General features: G+C 44.8%; 1 protein-coding gene across 5 annotated transcripts in view; it reads right to left on the reverse strand.

The window, feature by feature from the left end:
- PTPRA (protein tyrosine phosphatase receptor type A) overlaps positions 1-22,456 on the reverse strand; it is a 129,786-nt gene that overhangs the window by 74,287 nt on the left and 33,043 nt on the right. For 2 of the 5 annotated variants that reach the window (XM_030016057.2, XM_030016082.2), the window contains exon 3: positions 12,840-12,934. The exons of the other annotated variants lie outside the window; for them this stretch is intronic. The gene's annotated coding sequence lies outside the window, so the exon portion shown is untranslated. The remainder of the gene's footprint in view (positions 1-12,839; positions 12,935-22,456) is intronic. 5 annotated transcript variants of the gene reach the window in all.

Below are 22,456 nucleotides of genomic sequence, written 5' to 3' on the forward strand. Positions count from 1 at the left end.
ACAGGAATCTTTTATTCTCTTACCTCCTGCCGCGAGTTTATTCCTGCCCCGCACCCCCTCGTGCTGCCAGAGCTGCGGGGGCAAAACAACACAAAGCTCCATATTTTAGTAACACGGAGAAGAAATTTTGGACCTTTTACACATTTTGGGGTGGACGCAGCTTTACACTTTCACGGTTGGGTTGAGACTGAACCCCGTTCCACCTGTGCTTGGTTTAATCATATGTATCGACACACATAAATTAGGGCAATTTGCGCATAAATTAGGCAGCATCATTATGCTAATTGGGATGGTATGATTGTGCCGAGTGTGTTTGCAATCTGCCACAATCCTCTGGGACAGCACCGGGAGTGAGTTGCTGCATCTGAAAAGGCCAGTGCTCCGCCGGCATCCCGCTGCGGCAGGTATGGCCACACGTCACCCTAAAGCAAGCCTAAATAATGGAGGAGAAGGAGTGAGAAGACCTGTTGGGATTTGCTTTGTCTGAAACGCTGGTTTCTTTTCTAAGCTATAACGCTAACCTGAAAGAATAACTCTACTTTCTAAAAGTTGCATCCTAACCTACCCCGTGATGCATGAAACAGGACGATTATAGATAGGGGCAGAGAGAGGCTGCTAGAAAAATAAACCACCATGGTGCAAACACCAAAGTGTATGTAAGGCAAATAAAGAGCAGGAGACTCAAAGTCCCTGCACTTTGCTTTATGAAACCTAATGCGAAGAAATAAGTCATCCTCACAAAAAACAGAGCCTCTGCACTTCACCCCTTCCAGCCCCCACCTTAATTGCAACAGAGGTTGGGATGCTCGCCAGGATCGGGGCTGTATCATAGCGTATCCCCGATGATCCCTGCCCTAAAAGAAAAAGAACACCTAAATCTTACCAACCGAATGAACAAGGATAATGGAGGAACAAATAAACTGCAAAGCGACAGAGGAACAAATAAATTGCAAAGCGACAGCTCCTCCTTTTTGAGATTCAGCTAAATAGCCATACATGAGTAGGTCAACCTAGTGTAGGTAATTGTCAAGGTAGACCTTCAGGGTCTTCTATTAAAACATGGAGGTTTTTTTAGATACCCTACAGGTATCCTGCAGCCTGAGCCCCGAAGGCCTGCGGGGCCGTGGTCGATGTCCCTGTGCAGAGGACGGCATTGCGGAGCTGCCGGTGATGCTCAGCTCCAGGGGCTGGGCGTGGGTCTGGTGTTGCACCACACCTCCCTTCTCCTTATGGGTACCAAGGGATGCTCCTGAAGCCATTCAATTTTCCTACCAAAACTGGTCACTAGTTTAGCTGCCAAACAGGATCATTATGATGAAAAATCCTACCTGTGGGACTTGAGCTCTCTCCCTTCAGAGGGAATTCGAGCTTGGTTTATTCTCCACAATGCAGCCGGGAGTTTTTCCTCTGACAGACACACTGGCACTTTGCCTGGCTAAAAAACATACAGCAGAAAAGCACCATGCGCTAACCCACCGCTAAAAGCGTTTAAAAAAATCAACTTTGGGCAAACCATATGGTAACACTCACTACACCACAGGTGAGAGCAAACACAATACGCTCTGTACAGCGTGAAGTAAAAATAATAATTTTTCAGAGAATAATGATGCTTAAAGACCAAACCGGCCCAGGAACAGATGCCCAAGTGAAAGGCTTTTAATGCCTTCAACCTCAGCGTTTCTGCACTTTTGCATTTCTTTGCTGCTTTGACCTTATAAATATCAAGGGATGGTTTTCGCAGCAGCACCCAGAAGCTGCCTGGCTGCAGCACGGGGACAAGCCATGCCCCGCAGACCTCCCAGGCTGAAAATATTACAGAATCCTGCAGAGGTACCTGGAGGATCAATGATCAAAGCCACAAACCTTGTTTACAAGCAGGCACAGCAAGCACGCCAAACTCAACCCAAGGCAAAGGAAGCAGGGATAAAAACGAGTTATTGCAGGAAAGGGAAAATGAAGGTGAAAGGATGACAATACTAAAAGGGCAGTGGCACACAGAAATTGGGGGATGCTCCATAAGCAGCAAGAGCAGGGAGCAAATTTGAGCTGCCCCAGCTACAAGGCCAAAGGAATTAGCAAGGCACAAAGCAAAAAAACCCACAGCCAGCTTCCTTCTGCTCTTCTGCAGCTCTCCTTGAGCACAAGTGGCTGTGTGGTGGCTTTTTTACCCCCTTCTTTAAACAGACCCCCCCGCCCAAGTAGTTTAGCAGTGAAAGCAAACTCATCTCTCCCTCCCTAAAAAGTAATATGGATGCTGGCACCATCCAGCATTAGCACCTTAGCACCCAGTAATTCCCCAGCCTCTCCAAACACCGAATACCTTGGCACAGCAGCAGCTTTAAAAACCTCTTCTCCCCACCCTTTGGTGATAATTAGTTTAAGTCTGTCACCAGCAGATCAGTTTTGGATTGCAACTAAGCCAAAGCTTTATGAAAAGGTTTTGTCCAAAGACTCTCCATATCAAATCAGTTCAAAAAAGGAAGATACAAAATATGAACTGGCTGCACCATCAGTTTGAACAGCTTCTGCTGCTAAGAAGGGAATACAGCAAGACTTAAAAAACAAGTTCAATAAAGTTTTCTTCACTGTTTTATTTCCCCTTAAAGCATAAGACCAATTTGGTTTTGTTTCCATCAGAAACAGTTTCTTTAATTGTTTCTGATGGGAGCACAACGCAGGGACCCGGCGTGCAAAGCTGCCCCAGCCCCTGCCAACTCCGAGTTAATGGCACAAGGCGCTGATCTGCTTCGCTACGGCAATTCCTGTAATTCAAGTCTGGCAAACAATTCCTAGCCTGAAAATGGGACAGCATCCAATCATTATCTCCTTTCTTCTATAAAAGAATTAAAAAAAAATCCAGCCTATTTACTCTACCTGCCTATTTACCGTACTGGCAGTACCACCACGCAGGCATGACAGCAACAAATGCCGGCAGTTCTTGCAGTTTTGCCTGTTGATGTTTCTCCTTTCATCCCAGCAAAAAGCATGTCAAAGCTAAACGAGCAATCAAGAGCAAAGAAAGCATCTGGCTGCTTCCCTGACAACTGAACAAACTGGCAGTTTTCAGAAGGTAAAGCTTTCCTACGCTTCTAAACAAGGCAACTAATTTTATGGTTGGACTCGATGATCTTAAAGGTCTTTTCCAACCTAAATGAATCTATGATTCTAATATGCAGTCACGTTAATTTTGGTGCCAGTGCTTCCATACATTCTCACTAATCCATTCATCTGTACTTAACCACCCTAGGATTTCCTGCCCCCAAAATAATTTATTAAAGACCAAAACCATAATCAGTTATCTTGTAGCTGCATCAATTGTGGACCTATTCCACCCCAGTGCAGACACCAAACCCTGGCTAAACACATGAACTCGGCGTACCGCACACAAACGTAGGTGAAAAGGTTTTGTTTGAACGGTTTCGCTCACTGCGACACACCTGATAAGAGCCTGCAGCAACGACACACCCGGAGATAAACCAGACGGGTTCAAATCTTCAAAACCCAACTAGGCATCCTGAACGGGGCGGGGGGGAAACAAACACATAAAGAAAACACGCTGTGCGTAACAAGACCATTTCCCTTGGCTAACCTTTCTGCTTTCCTTTCCTCGCCATATCTGCGTGCGCACATAGAAATCGTTCCCTTGCATTTTCTGAGCTACCTTCTGGCTCCGCTCCCGTGGATGGGCTGCAGGGCTGATGCCCGAGTCCCGGTGCAGCAGCACGTCCAGGAGCATCTGGCAATCTTCTCTGGGTGCCTGGCAAAATTCAGGTCTCCCTGTTTCTTAAGAATACTGGAAGATGCAAAGAGACCGGGCAAAGCTGTTTGAAAAGAGGTCTCCTCTACAAATTCAAGTGATATAGTTGGGGAAAAAAAAGAAACCCAGGCATGCAGAGGCAGCTACCAACCCCAAGAGCCACGTCCCGGGAAGTCAGTGGATGCTCAACTGTATGCGAGAGGCGCTCATCAGTGATGATTTGATAGTCAAATATTGGCATATGGGCCAATATGGATATAAGTAGATATGTAAACAAGCTGTGACCCTACCTGAACGTATCTTGGGAGGCACAGCAGTTTTCCTGAGCTCCGTGCCAGGGACACTAGAGCTGCTGAACACATCATACACAGGGCAATGTGCAGCCCACGCTGAAGTCTCATTGCTAACCTAGCAAAACTTTTGCAACCTTTTTATTCCTCTTCCTCTTTTGACTTCCTTAATGAATAAACATACTTATGAAGGGGGAAAAAAAAACATTTGCACGACTCAGTTGTCCCCTGTGCAGCCCAGGTTTGCTAGGAGCAGCTCGGATGGGCAACAAGACATGAGATTTTTAGCAGGGCAAGGGGACACGATGGCACGGCAGCACTACACACGCTGCCAACGAGGCCAATTTCTGCTGGTGGCTCAGGGCTGGCTCCGTTTTCGGGAAGGCATGTTAATCTGACCCACTCAATGAACAGAGCTGTCAGGACATACAACTTGTTTGCAGGAGGCTTGGCCGTATCCTATACATTTTGGGAGTGAATGAATGTAGCAAGCTGGCATTTGTGCTTCTCCAAAGGTTTTGGGAAAAAAACCTACATCCCCATCATGCTGTTGGCTTGCCAGATCTCGAATTCAAGAATTTCTATGTCTGACCAAGGGGATACACGGGATACCCCTAATCCAAACGCCATCCCGATACGGCAAACACAGCTACACGCTGTATTGCCACCACCTGCTCCGCTCACCAATGCAAATCAACCCGATGGAAAGCTCCTCGTTCCTGCCAGGAGAGGTTTCAGTTTTGTGACCCACACGTTGGGTTTTCCTGACCATCATTTCACCAAACCCCAGCCCAAAGACTGCCAAGTCACCGGGCAGAGCTTTATCCGCTTGAAGGCAACCAGGAGCTGTTTTTAAGGGAGATCCACGTGACGCAGCTTGTATGATGGACTCAAGCGGTGGTTTCAGCTGTGATTTCCGTGCACACAGGCGGCAGAGCCAGGGCAGGGACACCGAGTGACCCTTCAGGAAGCAACCCAAGAAACAAGCTCCAGACAGATTTCTAAAAATGGTTATAGCATTGGACAGTGATAGGACGTTCTTCATTCCTCCGCACAGATGGATTTCTGAGCTTTGGATATAAATACAACATTGTTGTAGCCAGGATATTGTGCTTTTCTCTTCCGGGTCGCAAGTTCAGAGCTACAGCAAGTCATGTTGCTCAAAAAGCAACGGCTCCTTTATGGCTGTTATTAACGCTTGGATTCCTCAGCACCTTTTTTGTTGGGCTCAGGGTTAATGCAACAACCCTGGACCTTTTCCAAAGGCCAGTCATCTGCATCGTGAGATCTTTTATCAGTGCTGATCAGGACACCCCGTTATGCACCTCTGCAGCACCTCGAACCCGGTACTGCTCCAGTTGAACATCAAACAAACCCTCGGTGGACAACGATAGTGCAGAATAAGGCTTTTAACAAAAGTGAAAGCTGAATATGGGGGAAAGGACCAAAGGAAAATGGGTTTTCACTTCTGGTACTGGCACCGCACCACGTCAGTGCATTCATGGAGGAGTTTCACCTCCAGGCTTGACTATCAGGCTCTGATTTTAGATTCACTGTCAAAATAAAGTTTGCGAATAAATCCACTCAATTTTATATAGAACAAGGATCCATGAACATTTTTTTTTTGCTCACATTTATTTATAAATGGCTTGAAACAACACACACCCATGTACGATAGGCGTTGCCCCAGCAGTAACTGGGGATGGACCCTTTGCACACTGCACAACCAGGCTTTTATTTCTTGTGGATTGCTCAGCACTTTGCACCAAAGATTAATGTTGGCTCTGTTGTAGCTTTTAGGCTGGATGAAATTCAGAGTTTTGACACTTCCCCCCCCGCCCCAAACACCACTGAAGTCCATGTGGACTCAGAGGACCTAAGGAACAGGAGAATTACAGCACAAATCTTTATGTGCATCAGGTTTGAAAGCATTAAGCATCTCGTTAAGGGTGTTATTACATTACAAAGGGACTATAAGGCAAATTTCTGGAGATGTAGCCCCGGAGGAGTCACCTCCTGGTCCATACCGCCCAAATTCTCCCAAACAGTCAAAGACCGAGGACCCAATTTTTTTCTGCAAGAGTTTTTGATGTTTCTGTTGGAGGGATACAGTGGATGGCAGGACAAAACCTGTGGGACTCATCATGCCGGTAGCAGGACCCCTTCAACACTGCACGAGGAGTCCTACCACGGGAATTTTGTAACCTTTGGACATATTGGAGATGGAAAGTGGAGCCAAAAGTCATGGACAAGACCTCCTCATGGATGGAAAATCTTTGACTGAGCTGTGGTGCCAGATGTTGTGTGCAGCTGTGGGGCTTCAACTTAATCCATCACGGTGATCTCCCATAGTCTTCAGACAACCGAATGCAAGAGAGCTCCATCTTCTCCAGGGGTTTCTGTTTTGTTTCATTAGTGGAGATCCTGCTCCAGCAGTAAAGTAAGCCATTCGGTTCTCTGGAAGTCCTTTCCAACCATCATATTTTTTGTTTAAAAATACAAAATGCTGCTTTAAATGGTTGGGTTTGTTTTTTTATTTAAAACCACACATTTTCAGTTTAAATTTGCTCAGGTCCTTCACCCAAGCAAAAGCAAGTCTCCAGCCAGGACTGCCTCCCCACACAGATGTCACGTTCCTACCTTAGCTACCATGACTTGTTTGATACGATTAATTACCTAAGCTTTAAAAGAAAAAATTAGCAGTAAAGGTGCCTAGTACTCAGCCTCCCACCACACCAACACCCTCAGCGTTAGTATTGCAAACTCTGAAACCCCAGTGCAAACAAATTTGAAATTGTTTGTTTCAGTTGTAAATACAATGATTGGCACTAGATTGGCACTGCTACTTTTTCTAGTGCTGGACAAGATAAGGCTTTAGGCAGCCGGCGCAGCTCTCAGCATCGCACCCGCTGCGCTGGGATGCCCTGTGGTCATCAGTCACCAGAAGGAACTGTAGAAAGCCAACTTGGAGGCTCCTGCCCCATCCACCGGACAAACCCGTGGAGGGAGGGTGTGTGGGAAGCACGAGAGTGACAAATTAAACAGCTGACTTGTATGCAAGAGGTTTCTCTGGCAGGGCTAAATGTGTTTTTTTCGCCCCCATAGATCATGCTCTTTGCTGAATTAGGCACTATGGAAGTGAAACTTGTTTCTGCAGATCATATGATGGTCAGGCACTTGGTGCCTGAGACGATCTTCCAGGCTTGGCAGCAGGAGGCACTGGGGCAAGAGCAGGAGCTTGGCTTTGCCTGTAAGCCCAAGAATAGCCAAGGCACACTCTCACCACCATGTCTGATGGAGACCCTTGAGCAGTGAAACCTATCCCGGCTGCCGCAGGGTGCAGGACAGCATCAGAAGACCCTGTGTGTTGATGGCCCCAGCCTACCAGGAGCATCAGCTGCAACAGGCATTAATAAGACAGGCTACAACAAGACGTCTATATCTAACTCTCGAGATACATAGCTGCTTTTCACAGACTTTTCACAAGCCTAAGGAAAAACAAAGAAATCCATCTACCACTTCTTAGGGAGGTATGTGCTCCAGGTAAGACAGTCTCCTGGGAAAAAGGAGAGTAATTTTCTTTTTCTATTTCCACTGCTGGCCTGCAGCATTAACAAAACCAAATTGTTTTACCCTAATCTATCCCTGTTTTCCTTACCGTCCTAAACCTTGTCTATTCAAATGAAGGTTTTGCTGCAGAAACTTTCACTGGTGGCAAAGTAATAATCAACGAGCAAGCGTACACATGGGGTTTGACTCTGCATACATGTAAATCAACAGCAAAGCTTCCAACATTTCCAGGGTACACGTTTTGCAGCAGCTCCAGCTGGGACTAAGTGCACTTGCGTTCCCACAATACCATAACAAAACAAAATAAAGACAATCCTTTCTCTATCTCCGATACTTGAAGCATTAGTGGATTATTTCTCTTATTTTCCTTCTAATAAATGAAATAATGATTTTCAGGGACTTTTTCCCTGATCTGAACAACTGTTTCTCCAATTTTGCTGATATATGCAATAAACTGCAAGCTCTCTCTATAGATGCTGTTTATTCCAGTTGAATTTAGTTAGGAAGCTGCTGTACTTTCAAACACAAAAGTCCCAGCAAAAACTGAGAACAAGAAAACAGAATTCAAGTGCCAAGATGTTACAGATATCATATAGCCGACCTCAAAGATGCAGAGGAACTTCTGGGCTGAGTAAGAGTAAAAACTGTGCTTAGAGGGAGATCCCCACTTCCACGCAGGACGGGAAAGCTCCAAGAAGGGAGGTGGGGAGGAAAGGACCTTCTTGATCTGTACAGAAATATTCTGGATTATCCCAAAAGACACACTACAGCCATAAAAGCTTTCTAGAGGAATAAGGTGGTGATGCACACACACATTCAAAGCTGTTCTTTTCCTCTAAGGCAGTATCATTTAAACAGGAGAGTGATGGTGGCTTGGAAACCCTGCATGCTCCTAAAGAGTTAAAAAGTAGTTATGGAGACTGGCACGATTAAAATTCTGGTAGAGTATATTTAAATTGCAGGGAAAGCTGAGCTTGTCCAACTGGATAGTCAGACCGCAAGTTCCCCCAAATAGGGCTTTGATTTTCCAACACAACACCTGAAATCCTCTTCTGCTTTTATAAAACACATGTGGAATCACGCTCCCTATTGCACAACATGGCTTGAGGAATAATTCCAGGTATATAGGTATAAACTGGAGGTAATCGCTCTGGAAGGGCTGAGAATTTCACTGGCAAGAGAGAAGATGACAAGGCTGGTCCCTGGTGGCAATGCTGCCTTGAGAGCTACCCACAGCGGTAGCACCTACCGATGCAAGGTCATGGGTGGCTTTGCTCAAGCAAGGCACTCGATGACAAAGAAATATGAGCAAATATCCAAGAAAAACACTAAAAGCAAGCAGCTTTCGTGGTCCATACAACCAAACCCAGGATTCATTTACTGGGTACTTTGCTCTGCTCTTCCAGGCAGTACTTTTGGGCTGTAAGGTCAGCCTTATCTGAGGAGTCAACTCAGAGAGGGGAAGTTGTCCACGTGTTTTGTGTCCATGCAGCCCATTACAAGGAGGTGAGCTCACCTTTGAGGGTTTCTTCCAAATACCTAATTTTCATAAAGGTGTTCTCAGTTCACCGAGCCTTCTCTGAAATATATTGCTGCCCCAAAGCTCCCACTTATTATTTCTGTACCCTTGCATTTCCCCCATGCTGCTCTGACACTCCAATAATTGCCACTGTTTCAGTATTTTTTCTTTTCTCAAGTCCGCTGCTTTTGCCAGCCTTGTTTTAAAATATGCTGCCAGGTTGAAATAAAACCTGAATGCATTTTGCTTAGCCTGTGAGGGGCAGGTCAGCACTGAGAGGGGAGATCTTCCCCCCCCAGCAAAAGGCATCCTCTGTGCAGACCATGCAACCATCTGAATACACTGTACACAGGAGCTCCCAGTTATCTCTTCTGGAAGGGACTACACACCACCATGTCCCTTCTCCACTAAGCCAGGCTGCAGTTTAAAGCTGGTTTTATCAGACTTAGTCTAGAACACGTGTATGGGATCCAGGAGCTCCCAGATTTGGATTACTTTCATAAGGAAAATAACCTGAGCTCTGCTGCAGATGAAAGCACAGAGACATGAGGCGCTTGAAGCCATCCTGCCCTTTGCTGTCTGCACCTAAACTATCCCCTCTGACACCGGGATTTTTATTTTGCTACCTCTACTGCCACACGTCAGACAAGCAAAAATGATTGTGCAAAAATGACTGCACATGGGTATGTCTGTATATCAACAAACCGAGCTGTGCAGTCACCACTCCAGAGCTGACACAGGAACGATTTTGCAGCTTTATCCCACGCGTTCGTTTTAAAAGCATCGTGGATTGACAGGAGCCAGTTCAATGGACTCACAGGAAGGCAAGGGCAGGAACAGGCTGAGAACAAGGCTGCCGCTTCCCTCCCGACAGCAGAAAGCAGCACACACCAACCATGAGCTGCTTTTGTTTTACATCTCAAAAAAAAATCCACCATCGCTTGCTCCAGGACTGACAACTGCCTGTGCAAGCAGCAGGGCTAAAAACCAAACTGCACCTTTGCTAAAAACCAGACTTTATGGGGTTTCAATCCTGTAAAGAGGCTTTTAAAAAAAAATAAAGGTAAGAACATTTCAACCCAAAGCAAATCCCAGAAGCAAAAGCCTCCTTTGGATGCTGTTGGAGGTCAAAGGACTATTAAGCACCTAAAAACCCAGTAAGTGACATTAAGGGACATTAAGGGATGCTGTACAGGTGCGGGCTGGGAAGATCTCAGCCGTACCCCGACACCACCTGCTCAGGGCACGTCCTTCGCCACGCCGTGGGGTTCCCAAGCCTCGGTGGTGCTTTCGGAGAGGAAAGGCAAGAGGCCCCGACGGCGGAGCCTGGCTGAGCCGGGCTGTGCAGTAACCACTAGCAACTGTGCCTAATCCAGCCCAGAGACAAAACTGCCAGGGCTCATTCATACCCACGTCACGTGCTGAGCAGAGTTTGTGCATGGCCACAACTACTGCATATTTTTTTTTTTCAGTTTAAGCTTAGTTTTAGAACATTTTTTTTTTTTTTTTAAATAAGCATATTTAAATAAGTTTTTACAAAGATGCAATTTTAATAGATAAGGTTGGGGTCAGCTTTAGTCTAAAGGATGCACAAAAGCTTTTTCCACTGCATATTCACTGTACAAAATACATTTATTTCAGTGCTTTATTTCCATAGTATTGCAGAAATTACCAAGAAAGAAGCTGCTCTAGTGCTGATGTTCTTGATTTTTTGAAAGAATTACAAGAAAGAACAGAAAAATCATGTTGAAGAGAAAAGGATGAAATCAGCAGTTGTTCTGCCCCATATTCAGGGGACAGCATTGAAAAGCCGCCTAAATGACAAAATAATGCCAGCACCACATCACCTATTAGGTGTATTAAAAGCAATGAATGTCAAGACTAGAAGCAGAAAATCTTAGAAATGCCTGTTTTCTACTGAGGTTTCAGAAGACATGAGTCATCAGACACATGGGCTAATGAACTGGGACCAAATTTCACTGAATTGCTAATCCAGATTTTTGGTAGCTTCAAGAAATTTTTATTTTTAATTTTAATTCTAATTTATCTGATGCTAAGTTGAGAAAGCCAAAGATTAAATGAAGACAGAAAAGCTTTCAACCCCCTGCTTTTGATCTATGAATACAGTGGAGGTGGGATGGACCCAGGTGCACAAGGAAAGACAAGGAAAAACTTGAGGTATGTGGTAGCTGCACAAATACACATATATTTGTCCCTTTTTCTCTCTGGGCACACTCAGTTACCAGCACCAGGCGAGAAAGGGATTTAACAGCTTTCCAGCGTCTCCAAGAAGGTCAGGCAGAAGAACAAGCCAGGCTCCTCACAGGACTACACGGTGGGAGGACACGAGACAACGGGCAGAAGATGAAACAAGAGATGTTCAAACTGTAGGGAGAAGCTTTTCCACCGTCAGGTCAGTCAAACAGGTTGCCCAGAGAGGTTGTGCAATCTCCATCCCTGGAGGTTTTCAAGACCCAACCAGATAAAGCCCTGAGGAGCCTGGTCCAGCCTCACAGCTGACCCTGCTTGGAGCAGGAGGTTGGAGTGGAGACCTCCTGAGGCCTCATCTAAGCACCTGAACCACTCTGTGAGCCTGTCTTCTCAAGTATCCCATCAGCAATTAAAGCTTGTGCCACAAAGTCAGCCTGTCATGCTACAAACACACAAAAACCTGGATGACGGAATTATTTTATTCTGTATAAAAATGGGTACACAAGAGAACAGAGGTCCCAACACCTCGTTTAAGAGGCATCCCAGCACTGCGATGTTGAAAACCTTCTAGATAACAACCTGAAGCCCCCCCTTTTGATGTCACCCCTTTCCTGAGATTCCCCTCCACACTAACAAGACCTCCCCCCCCGGCACTGTGCATGCAAACAGCCTGCCGCCTCCCCAGCCAGCCCGGGGAGATGTTATTCTTCTTGCAAAAAAAGAAAAAAAAAAATCCCCTCGATTATTTATGCCGCTCTTTGAACAACACCAGCTATTGTCAGGGAGTGTTTTACAGCTCTGAATGTCACATTGAGAGTCCGGTCATGCCAGTAGGAAAGCCTGCCACTGCCACGTCCCAGCATAAAACGCTTTATTCAAGGCGCCTGGAGTCCAGCGCCGGCTAAAACCTAAAAGGAAGCCGGTGGGTGTGACAGCCACATTTTATACAATGATATGAAATGAAGCAGGCAAGGGTGCTAGATTTTTTGGGAGAGTGTAAGGTAGAAAAACTACAAGGAGCATTGTACAGAGCCAGGTGAGGCTAAGTGACCGAAAGCTTTGGCTCAATGTTGCTCCAGAGGAATTGCATGGAGAAGCGTGGGGGCGAGCAGAGCTGGAGACCTTCCCAGCAGGACCCGGGGAGAAAGCAAGGAGGGAGCTTTTGCTGTCAAGAAAACCGGGCTGGCTCAGCGGACAAGAAACCCGTTTCCTGCCTGATTGCGACTGTGTGAAGGGAAACAGGGCTCTGGAGGCAACCGTGCAAACAAAGCACAGCTACCTTCAACTCCCACCAGGCAGGAGCAAGAGCTTGGGAGCACCCAAAAACCACTGAGCCATGGCAAGTTTTAAAAAAAAAAAAAAAAAAAAAGGTTAAAAAAAGCAACAGGCCCTTTTCCATGGTGTGTTACGTTACAAAGCAAAACTGGAAGGGTTGCAATCTTCCTCTGCCGCACCCCGAATGCCAGGTTTCAGGTTACTTCACCCGACGTACCTGCAAGAATTTTCTCTGAAGCGCGTTATTTCTACCGTCTCCGGTAACACCTAGCTCTTACAGCCAGCCTTTAATCTGCAGATCTTCAAAATGTCCTGCAAAGAAAGCAAGTGTCATTTCCTTCCCTCTCCCACACCCCCGTGCTCCAACGAGGAAGTTATAACCCAAGTGAAATAATAAATATCGCCCAGCAAAAAGGGAATGCAGTTAGCGATAGGAAAGCCAGCGTCCCCGTGTTACTCTAACCTACAGGATCCATCCTTCCAGCCTCCGACTCAGGAAACAGCTTTTCATCGCCGGGTATCAAAGCTCCTCCCAGTTTTGGCATATCCACCTCTTCTGCCTGCAGAACTAGTTTAAGCGCTGAGGGTTTGAGGTTTTTTTTAACCAGTTCGTGGATATTTGCACCGTATCCAGCATCGGTGCTCACAGCTTTTCCAGCTGCCGTTGCACATCTCACGGGTCTGTTTACCATCAGCAAACATCTGAGCAGTAATCCTGGATTTATCGCTTCAGCTTCCTGATAACTCCCCCACGGCTGCTCCCTCAAAGCCCAGAAATCCAGTTTACTGCCCTTCGCAAGGGAACCTCTGGGCATTTTGAGAGCTGTATCATTTTATCTCCCCCACGATCTCAATTGACTGTGAAAATATTTGGTGAAACTTATTAAAAGCTTTCCTGATATAGGTGCGCAGACTCTACCACTACTTCTGCCCACACAATTTTCTCTAACATCCAAAAAAAAAGGCAAAGGCAAACTTTTTTTTTTAAATACAGTCCTATGCTGCTCAGCACTCCTGTTCCCGTTATCTCTGAGGTGCCCATGAATTTTTCCAGTGACGACACCACGCTGCTGCATAAATCTCGATTTATGCAAAACTTGATCCCTTTTCCACCCATCTTTTGAGCAAAGGGTTTCTCTTTTCCTTTAGCTGTAGCCTGACGATTAACTGCATAATAACTGGAAACCCATGCTGCCAAAAGACTCGTGTGTTGCAGTCCTTTGCTAAACGCTGCACAAAAGCCTTTAGACTTCAGAGGATAAGAAAGGCATCAGGAGTACATACAGCTTCAAGAGATATAATATCAACACCTAGAACAAAGAGAGCTACATGCAAGCATCACCCTCAGAACTTTCTTTTTTTAAGATACTGCCTTTTATTCTCAATTTTAAACAGCAGCAGCAGGGAGACGGACTTTACTGAGATCACCAGCGAGGCTGGTGGCAAGGTGCCACAATCCACCGTGCTGTACCCATTAGGTACCGCTGCCTCCTGAGCCGTGGGATGGAGAGATGAAGAGAAAGGCTTTCAACACCAGACGGCAGCTCTCTGCAGCAGGCAGAGAGCATGCGGAGTGTGGTCAGGGAAGGGCTGAGAGGTACAAAGGACCTGCACCCCGTAGCTCTCACCTACCACCTATTGCACACTGCGCATCTCCTTTGAGGTAGTCAGTTCATCTCTCATTTAACAGCGGTGTGGTAGAAGGCAGCCTGGGCTGAGTTCATTAATTCAGGTCAGACCCCAAAGCTGAGAATTGGAGGGTTATGCCTAGATGTTGAAACAATGGCAGTTTTGGAAAAGCAATTAGTCTCCCCACTAAAAAAATAAAAAATTACTGCCATGGGGCCCCATTTCGTCTGAAGGCGAAGGCCTGGGTGCTGCTGCACTCAAACTGATACGAGCGCAGGGGTGAGAGGCAACCCTGAAGGCACGTGTTGTAGCAGCAGGGCAGAGGGTCTGTCCTCATCCTCAGTGAGATGGTCTGCAGAGCCCTGAACAGGCTGCCCCTGAATGCTTCCATCCAACCCATGTCCCAGGGGGGAAAACCAGGGGAAAACTGCTTTCCTCCACTTTCCACCATACGTAGCTCTGAGCAGAGCTCCCAGTTGGGGTGAAGACAGGACTGAGGACACACAATGATGGCTGGGATGCCTAACGAGAACTGTGGCCAGCAGGTTGAGGCAGGTAATTCTCCTCATATACTCCACTCTCATGAGACCCCCACCTGCAGTACTGTATCCAGCTCTGGGGTCCCCACCAGAAGAAAGACATGGACCTGTTGGAGCAGGTCCACAGGAGGGCCACAAAGATGATCAGAGGGATGGAACACCTCTCCTACGAGGAAAGGCTGAGAGAGTTGGGGTTGTTCAGCCTGGAGAAGAGAAGGCTTCGGGGAGACCTTATTGCAGCCTGTCAATACTTAAAGGCGGCTTATGAGAAAGATGGGGACAGACTTTTTAGTAGGGCCTGTTGCAATAGGACAAGAAATAATATTTTTAAACTGAAAGAGGGTAGACTCAGAGTAGATATAAGGAAGAAAAGTTTTACAATGAGGGTGGTGAGGCACTGGCACAGGTTGCCCAGAGAGGTGGTCGATGCCCCATCCCTGGAAACATCCAAGGTCAGGCTGGACGGGGCTCTGAGCAACCTGATCGAGTTGAAGATGTCCCTGCCCATGGCAGGGGGGTTGGACTAGGTGACATTTAAAGGTCCCTTCCAACCCAAACCATCCTCTGATTCTGTGACTGAAGCCACATCATCTCCATGCCCAGGACAAATAGAAACGTGAGCAGCAGCTGTGGCTGCAGCCCCAAGACTACCCTGACCTCTGGTGTTGATAATCCTTTAACTGAAGGAACTTCTGATACATTTGACCCCGCTCACAAGTTGTCCTCTCCTACATGAAAGGTGGCCAGAGCAAGCTAGAGGCAGCAATATCACTTAATAGTGAAGAGCTCCCAGCTTCCTTCCAGGCACTCAGGCTGGAGAAATAAAAGGCATTTAAAGCAGGCGACAGAGTTTTTAGAAGATGATCCGTTCCTCCTGAGGTCTTAGTGGTTTGGTATTTTTAAGCCATGCAGTATTCAACCTTCCTCAAACAACTCTAGATGGCACAGAATACACAAGGAAGCCTGTGCCTCTTTGGGGGCACAGTGCAATACTTTTCCTAACCAAAATATTATTATTGAGCTGATGTAATATTGATCAAGGGATAACTTCATTTTCTCCCACTCAGTTCTTCCCCCATTGCCACTGGGGTTCATGTTGGCATATGTTATTTTCATGCAGACAGAAAGTAATTATAGGAAAGCAATCATTGGGCTACATTTTTTAAATTTAGTAAAATATTAATGAATAAACTAATTTTTTCATTTTTCATGTCCAGTTGCTACATGCACTGAGTCTATGACTCCACCACACCATGGATGAGACGCCTTCTCCACCACAGTCCAGACAGCAGACCTACCTGAAAACAGCACCGCTTGAAAGCTGTGGTTGATAACTACTATCTTCAGAACAGAATTCTGCAAGAATCAGAGGATGGTTTGGGTTGGAAGGGACCTTTAAATGTCACCTAGTCCAACCCCCCTGCCATGGGCAGGGACATCTTCAACTCGATCAGGTTGCTCAGAGCCCCGTCCAGCCTGACCTTGGATGTTTCCAGGGATGGGGCATTGACCACCTCTCTGGGCAACCTGTGCCAGTGCCTCACCACCCTCATTGTAAAACTTTTCTTCCTTATATCTACTCTGAGTCTACCCTCTTTCAGTTTAAAAATATTATTTCTTGTCCTATTGCAACAGGCCCTACTAAAAAGTCTGTCCCCATCTTTCTCATAAGCCGCCTTTAAGTATTGACAGGCTGCAATAAGGTCTCCCCGAAGCCTTCTCTTCTCCAGGCTGAACAACCCCAACTCTCTCAGCCTTTCCTCGTAGGAGAGGTGTTCCATTCCTCTGATCATTTTTGTGGCCCTCCTCCGGACAAAAGAGAACAAAGCTTTTTGGTTAAACAAAATATTGCATCTTCTTTAGGCATTGAATAACCTCTCACATATGCTTCATGCACTTATGGAAACCACCCAGGTAATATGCAGCTTTCTGCTTTTGTAAGAAGCTGATGGATTAGAAACCAACTTGAAAGACCATTTGCTAAATTTGTTGAAAGTATTTTATCACTAATCACTGGATTTGGACAACTAGTTTCTCCCCACTCCGAAAATGAAAATTTAATCTATCAGATTCAGTTAAGTAAAACAGAGAAACTATTAAACATGCAGGAAAATTTCAGTGTAAACATTGTAAAGTTGTCTTAAGACACAAACAAGCAGGCTTGTTGCTGCATCGAGGTGTGTGAATATGGTCACCATCATCATCAGACCATGAAATGCCCATCATGGTGATATTTTTTAGAAAGAGAAATTGAAGTTCAACTCCTGTAGGTAGTCTAAATTGAAGATAGAAGGGTTTCTAGGGTAAAAAAAAGCTACAATTTTAAAATATTCAAAATACAAAATTGACTTGGGTGAGTGTTGCACTAACCAGTCTCAATGAAGGCATAAAACCTTTGTTCTTATCTTTCCCTGGGCGTGCACCACTGCTGCCCATCATGTGTCTTGTTGAGAAGCTATTTCAACCCAGCTCTCTCCACAAGCTTCATAAAAGGATTTCATTGCAACAAACGCCAAGGCAAAGAGAAAGAATGACTTAAAAATCCAAATAAAGCTTTTTTTTTTTTTACCATGTAATTGCAAATAACAAACATATCTGTGGTTTACAGAGGAGGCAATAAATTAAAGCTACAGTCACAAATCAGACCAAAAAAAGATACTTAAGTCATTCAATCCACCACCCTGGGATGGCTGTGGCCCCATGGGATGCTTCTCAGTTTTGTGAAAGACTTGGAGTCCTGAACTGAGGAAGTACAACATGAAGAACACTCTCAGAAGTTTTTTTTCTTATAAAATTAAGCCAGCCCTCTGGTGCTTCCTGAGCACAGCCTCTTCGGTTTGGTTGCCGCAAAAGCAAACGGTCTTTAGCAAATAAGCTTTTTATTTGTGAACTGAGCACATCATATAAAAAAAAAAAAAAGTCTGATCCTCAGCAAAATGGTTGCGTGTGTTTCTTCTGTAACTACCCGAAGATGGCTGCGACACTTCAGTTTCTAGAAAAAGAAACTGGCACTTAACATCTTTTTAACTTTAAATTGGTGCAAAAAGATGCATTTCAACCCATTAGGAAGCTAAGGACCCCAGCATTTTAACTTCCCCTCTGATAAAGGCTACAACAGAACGGTCCCATGAGATCTACCAGCAGCAGCAGGACCTGGTCCTGGAGATAGCAATAATTCTGCTCACCTTTGGCTACTCTCACTAGACACTGCAGAATTAAAAAAAAAAAAAAAAAAAGCCAATCTCCTATATTTTTTTCATTTTCATTGAGCTATACCCCCTCAACGAATACTCAGAATGCATGGGGTGCCTATTTCCATAACTTTGGTGAGCAAAAGTATTTTAGGAGTGGTCACTAAACAAAACAAGTTGAGGAGGTTTGGGTGTTGTGGTATTTTTCTTAAATTTTTGTTATTTTTTGATATTTTGAGTTTGGTATTTTATATAAAACCTGTAGCCAGACACATCCCAACTCCTGGAAGTTAGTGTGGAAGAAAAAAGCCCTATAACCACATACCCATGGACTCTGCACTAGTTTCCACTGCACTTCCAGAATACATTTCAGAAAAGAGAATTTAGGGTGATTGAAAGTCATTATGTCAGAGATGAGTTTGTCTGAACAAGTATATCGTAAATACTTCCTTTCCATCAGCTGAAGTTCAGCTGGGTGGGAGTCTATACAGACAGACACCCCTCCAAGTGCAGGGTTTGGTTTCAGAGCAAGTCCATCCATTAAGACCGTTAGGACTTTCGAACGTGGTATAAGCAGGAGAAAATGCCAAAGCTTAAGTGAATGAGCTTTTCAGCAGGTAAATCCAAGACTAGGGTGATCATGGCTGATTTAGGCTGTGCTGTAGCCATCTCCCTACACCACAGATGTGACAGCAGTACAATAGCATGAATAATTTTTCTTACTCACTCCCTACTGAACGACAGCATTCAGGGTCTATATTAAGAACATGAAAACGATTAACATTACCATTAACCTCAGCCCCACCCTAATTGCACTACATAAAAGCATACGTAACAATTACAAAGATAACATTGTGTGTCATAAATATCACACACAGGAATACAGCAGTCACAGCATTTGTTTCCTGACCCGGGAAAGCTGCTATAATTGTAGTGTATTGTGCTCATAGAGGATTTAGGCTTGGAAGTTGGTTGCCAACAGCCCTTGTTTGCTATAATTTCCCATCAGGTTCATAAAATGCTTTGGGTTCCCAATCAACACCGTGTCAATGCACTGCTCCGAGTTCTGCACCATGTGGTTCAGCAGGAATTTCACGTTCTCGATGGAAATAAATCAAGATCATCCTGGGGATATACAAGCTAGATGTGGAGTTGTCAAGCAATTAGAGCAGAATTTGCGTGTTTGGGATTTTTGATGCACATTTCACAGCTAAGGGTGCCTAAACTAAAATCATCTTTGCTCTTGGAGACCGTTCATCCAAGTCAAGAGGACAGATATTCAGGAGACCATTTTGTTTTTAAGTAATTTGGCTATTACATCACACATAATTCAGAGGTTTGCCATTTCAAACCTGGACAGCCTCCAGGGGCTGGTGTGAAATTACTCAAATTCACAGAAACCACCACACCCTCTTGGATGAGTGCTCTGTCCATGGCATTTTCCCCTCCTGGTGGAAACCATCCTTGCAAGCAAAATTCTACCAAATATTCCCCCACCCCTTTCTAGATAAAGAATTTAAACTGCCCAGATTACAAACTTGAGGAGTGTAAATGATACCTCCCTTCCAGTGAGCCCCTAATGATGTAGTACCTGACAAACCCGCTGGTTTTTGAAGTCCTGTCTTTATAAAGTGGTCTTTCATCTCAATGAAGCCTTCTCCATTCCGTATTTCCAGGTAACACCAATACTAGCTTTTAGCTCTAAATGCTTTTCTACCAAGCTTAGAGAAGGTTAAAAGCAACACTTTCACTCATACTGCTATTTTCCAATTAAAATTAGCAGATGACAGTGACCCAAATAGACAGTGCTGGAAAAGGGGTTCTCCAAAATGAAAATACCAACATTTTTGATGCCCCTAATTGATACTGTAAGCTGTTAGCATCTCACTTTTATCCCCGTGGTAACCTGCCGGTTTAGGTCTCTTCTCGATTTCATCTTCATTTTCCCCCCAGGAAGAACAATCATTTCCACATCAATCCCTCCTCCTTCCTTACGTAAGGTCTTTTATAAATTATATAGAGGATTTCCTTTTCTGGGCTATTTCCCTGAAAGTCATCAAGTTGGGCTTTTTCTCCTGCCACTGGCAGTTGTGCTCTAGCTGCGATGCTGGTTGTTTGCTGAGGACCCTGCAAGGCTCAGCCCGAGAGGAAGACCAGCCTCCCAGAAAGGTTTCAAGGGTGCAGCTGAACGCTGACCATTCTGTAACGGCTCAGCACTTAACGATAAATACCTCCCTCATTAGTATGCTGAGCTACATTAGTTCTGCCGCTTACAGCGCTAAAGCACTAAAGTGGGGCTGAATCTTTAATTTCACAGTATGCAACGTGATGCATTAGATACTCGCGGGTCTCCAGGCATGGGGCACTGACGGCATTTACACAGCATTTTAGATGTGTGAGGTGCTGCCAGTAAATCTGTTAATGCCTGTAAAAGAAGGAGCACATGCCTCCGAGTGAACAGAGATGAAGTCATCTGTACGTAGAATAGGGGATAATGCGGCAGAGGGTCAAAACAACTGCCCAGTATCACACGTGAGGCTTTGGTAATACCATGACCTCAGTTGAGGAGTTGGCATCATCCTACAAAGCAAATATGGATTACGTAAGAAGCGAATTTATACTGCAGACTTTCCATCAAGCCTGGGAAGTCTTACGATCTCTCCACTCAATTTCCCTGCTACTCAATTTTCACAGAACTTGCAACATTTGAAGACTTTGAAGTTTCTCAAACATGGCTGAAATTGCTCAGTGGTTCAAAAGGTTACTTGAGATGGAGGGGCTGATAAATGCAGACTGTGTCCTGTCACTGCTCTCCTATCTTTAGGAAATTAAACTTAAGAACACAACACTTTACTCATCATTATATGAAAACTATGAATGACAGTCATCACTACAGTTGTACCTGTACCTATCAAATATTAGCATTTTAGCTAATTTCTGCACTAAGAACTCTTTGTCTCTATTGAAAACAATGTTCCCCAATGAACACAAGCAATACATCAGCCCTGATGACCAGCTCAGAGTAAGACCAACCAAGGCTAGGGAATAGTTCCTTGTACTCAAAGTTTAAGCAAAAAGGTGTCAGGGATAGCAAAAGGCTCCTAGATACTCAAAAGAGGACTTGCAGTAGGATTCTTCAATGCATATGTAGCATTATGGCTTTAGAGGCTTTAAAGGCATTGCGCAGATTAATCAAATAGAATAATGATCTCATAGTGAAGTGTTGAGCTGGAATTAAAGAGATTAATGTTTGGGTCCCAGCTCTAGAAGTTCTCACCCTTGGGGAAGTCATATCAACTCCTGCATCTCGCCTCTCCTTTCCACAAAACCTCCTTTGACTTACTGATTGTAGAACCTGAGTGAAGATGCCAGAGGGAAGGCCCATTCCAAAGACCTTTATCATTATTTTTTCCTTAATACCTGCTATGAGGCACTGTCTTGTTTTATTCATGATTCTTTGAAGAAAGATCTTCCATCTTAAGTGAATAAAAACAAGTATGTGTTATCTTTTTAATAGTATCATGTGCTTCTACTGGCGAAATATGATTCTGAACAAATACTCACATGAACATACCAGAAAATGTGCAGTGTAATTTCACGTAATAAAGCATTTGATGGTACTTCCTTACAAGGTGTTTGTAGACCCAAAGGTTCGGTCAGGCAAAATTCTGAACTTATTGGAGCACTTCTTGGCCTAAATTCACACAGACGCAGAAGGGCACTGCAAGAAATACTGTCCCATACAGTTCTGTTTATTTTGTGATCTCCCATTGCTAGATCCCTAAAGACTTTGGTTCTTCTAGAGTTAAAGCAAGGCTCTTCCTTTTGTTTCTGAAGCTTACATCGTAGGAAGCAAGACATTTAACCATCATGGTTGATTTCTAACTCGGTTGCTCCACACCAGCTCACCTGTAAACCCCTAAGAGTCTGACATCTGGCATTTTTAAGAGTTCCCATATCCCAATTCCTCTGTAAACCAAAGAGGACTTCTTGGAATGTGGCTTTTTCTGAAGGCTCTTTGGAAAAGTTCATTAAGTTCAAAGTCAGGCTAGCAACCTCACCATTGCCCGAAACAGAAAATGCAGGCCAGATTGTGGTGAGGATGAAAAGAAAGGGGAAAGTACATGGGTCGAAGAACAACAACAAAGTTCAGTCACATGTCAAAATGCTTTTTTTGTTGTTTTTTAATCTAAAATCAAAACTTATACTGAATCCAAATTTGTGCTGTGCAGTTTAACGAGGAAGGGCAGACTTCCTTCACCACGAAAGGATACATATAGCACACAGACAAGTGACATAAAGAAGAATTTGCAATGCAAAGATAACTGTGTTTCAGTGGTGACATCTGTGTCATCCATAACCCAAAAGCCATCATCGTATGACACCAGCAATAGGTGACAGTCAGAACTGAGACACTAATGACCACAGCAACCAAACCATCCTCCCCACACTCAGCCTCAAATTGCACTGGGAGG

The sequence above is a fragment of the Aquila chrysaetos genome, chromosome 1 (assembly GCF_900496995.4).
Source record: "Aquila chrysaetos chrysaetos chromosome 1, bAquChr1.4, whole genome shotgun sequence".
In the NCBI taxonomy this organism is placed as follows: domain Eukaryota; kingdom Metazoa; phylum Chordata; class Aves; order Accipitriformes; family Accipitridae; genus Aquila; species Aquila chrysaetos.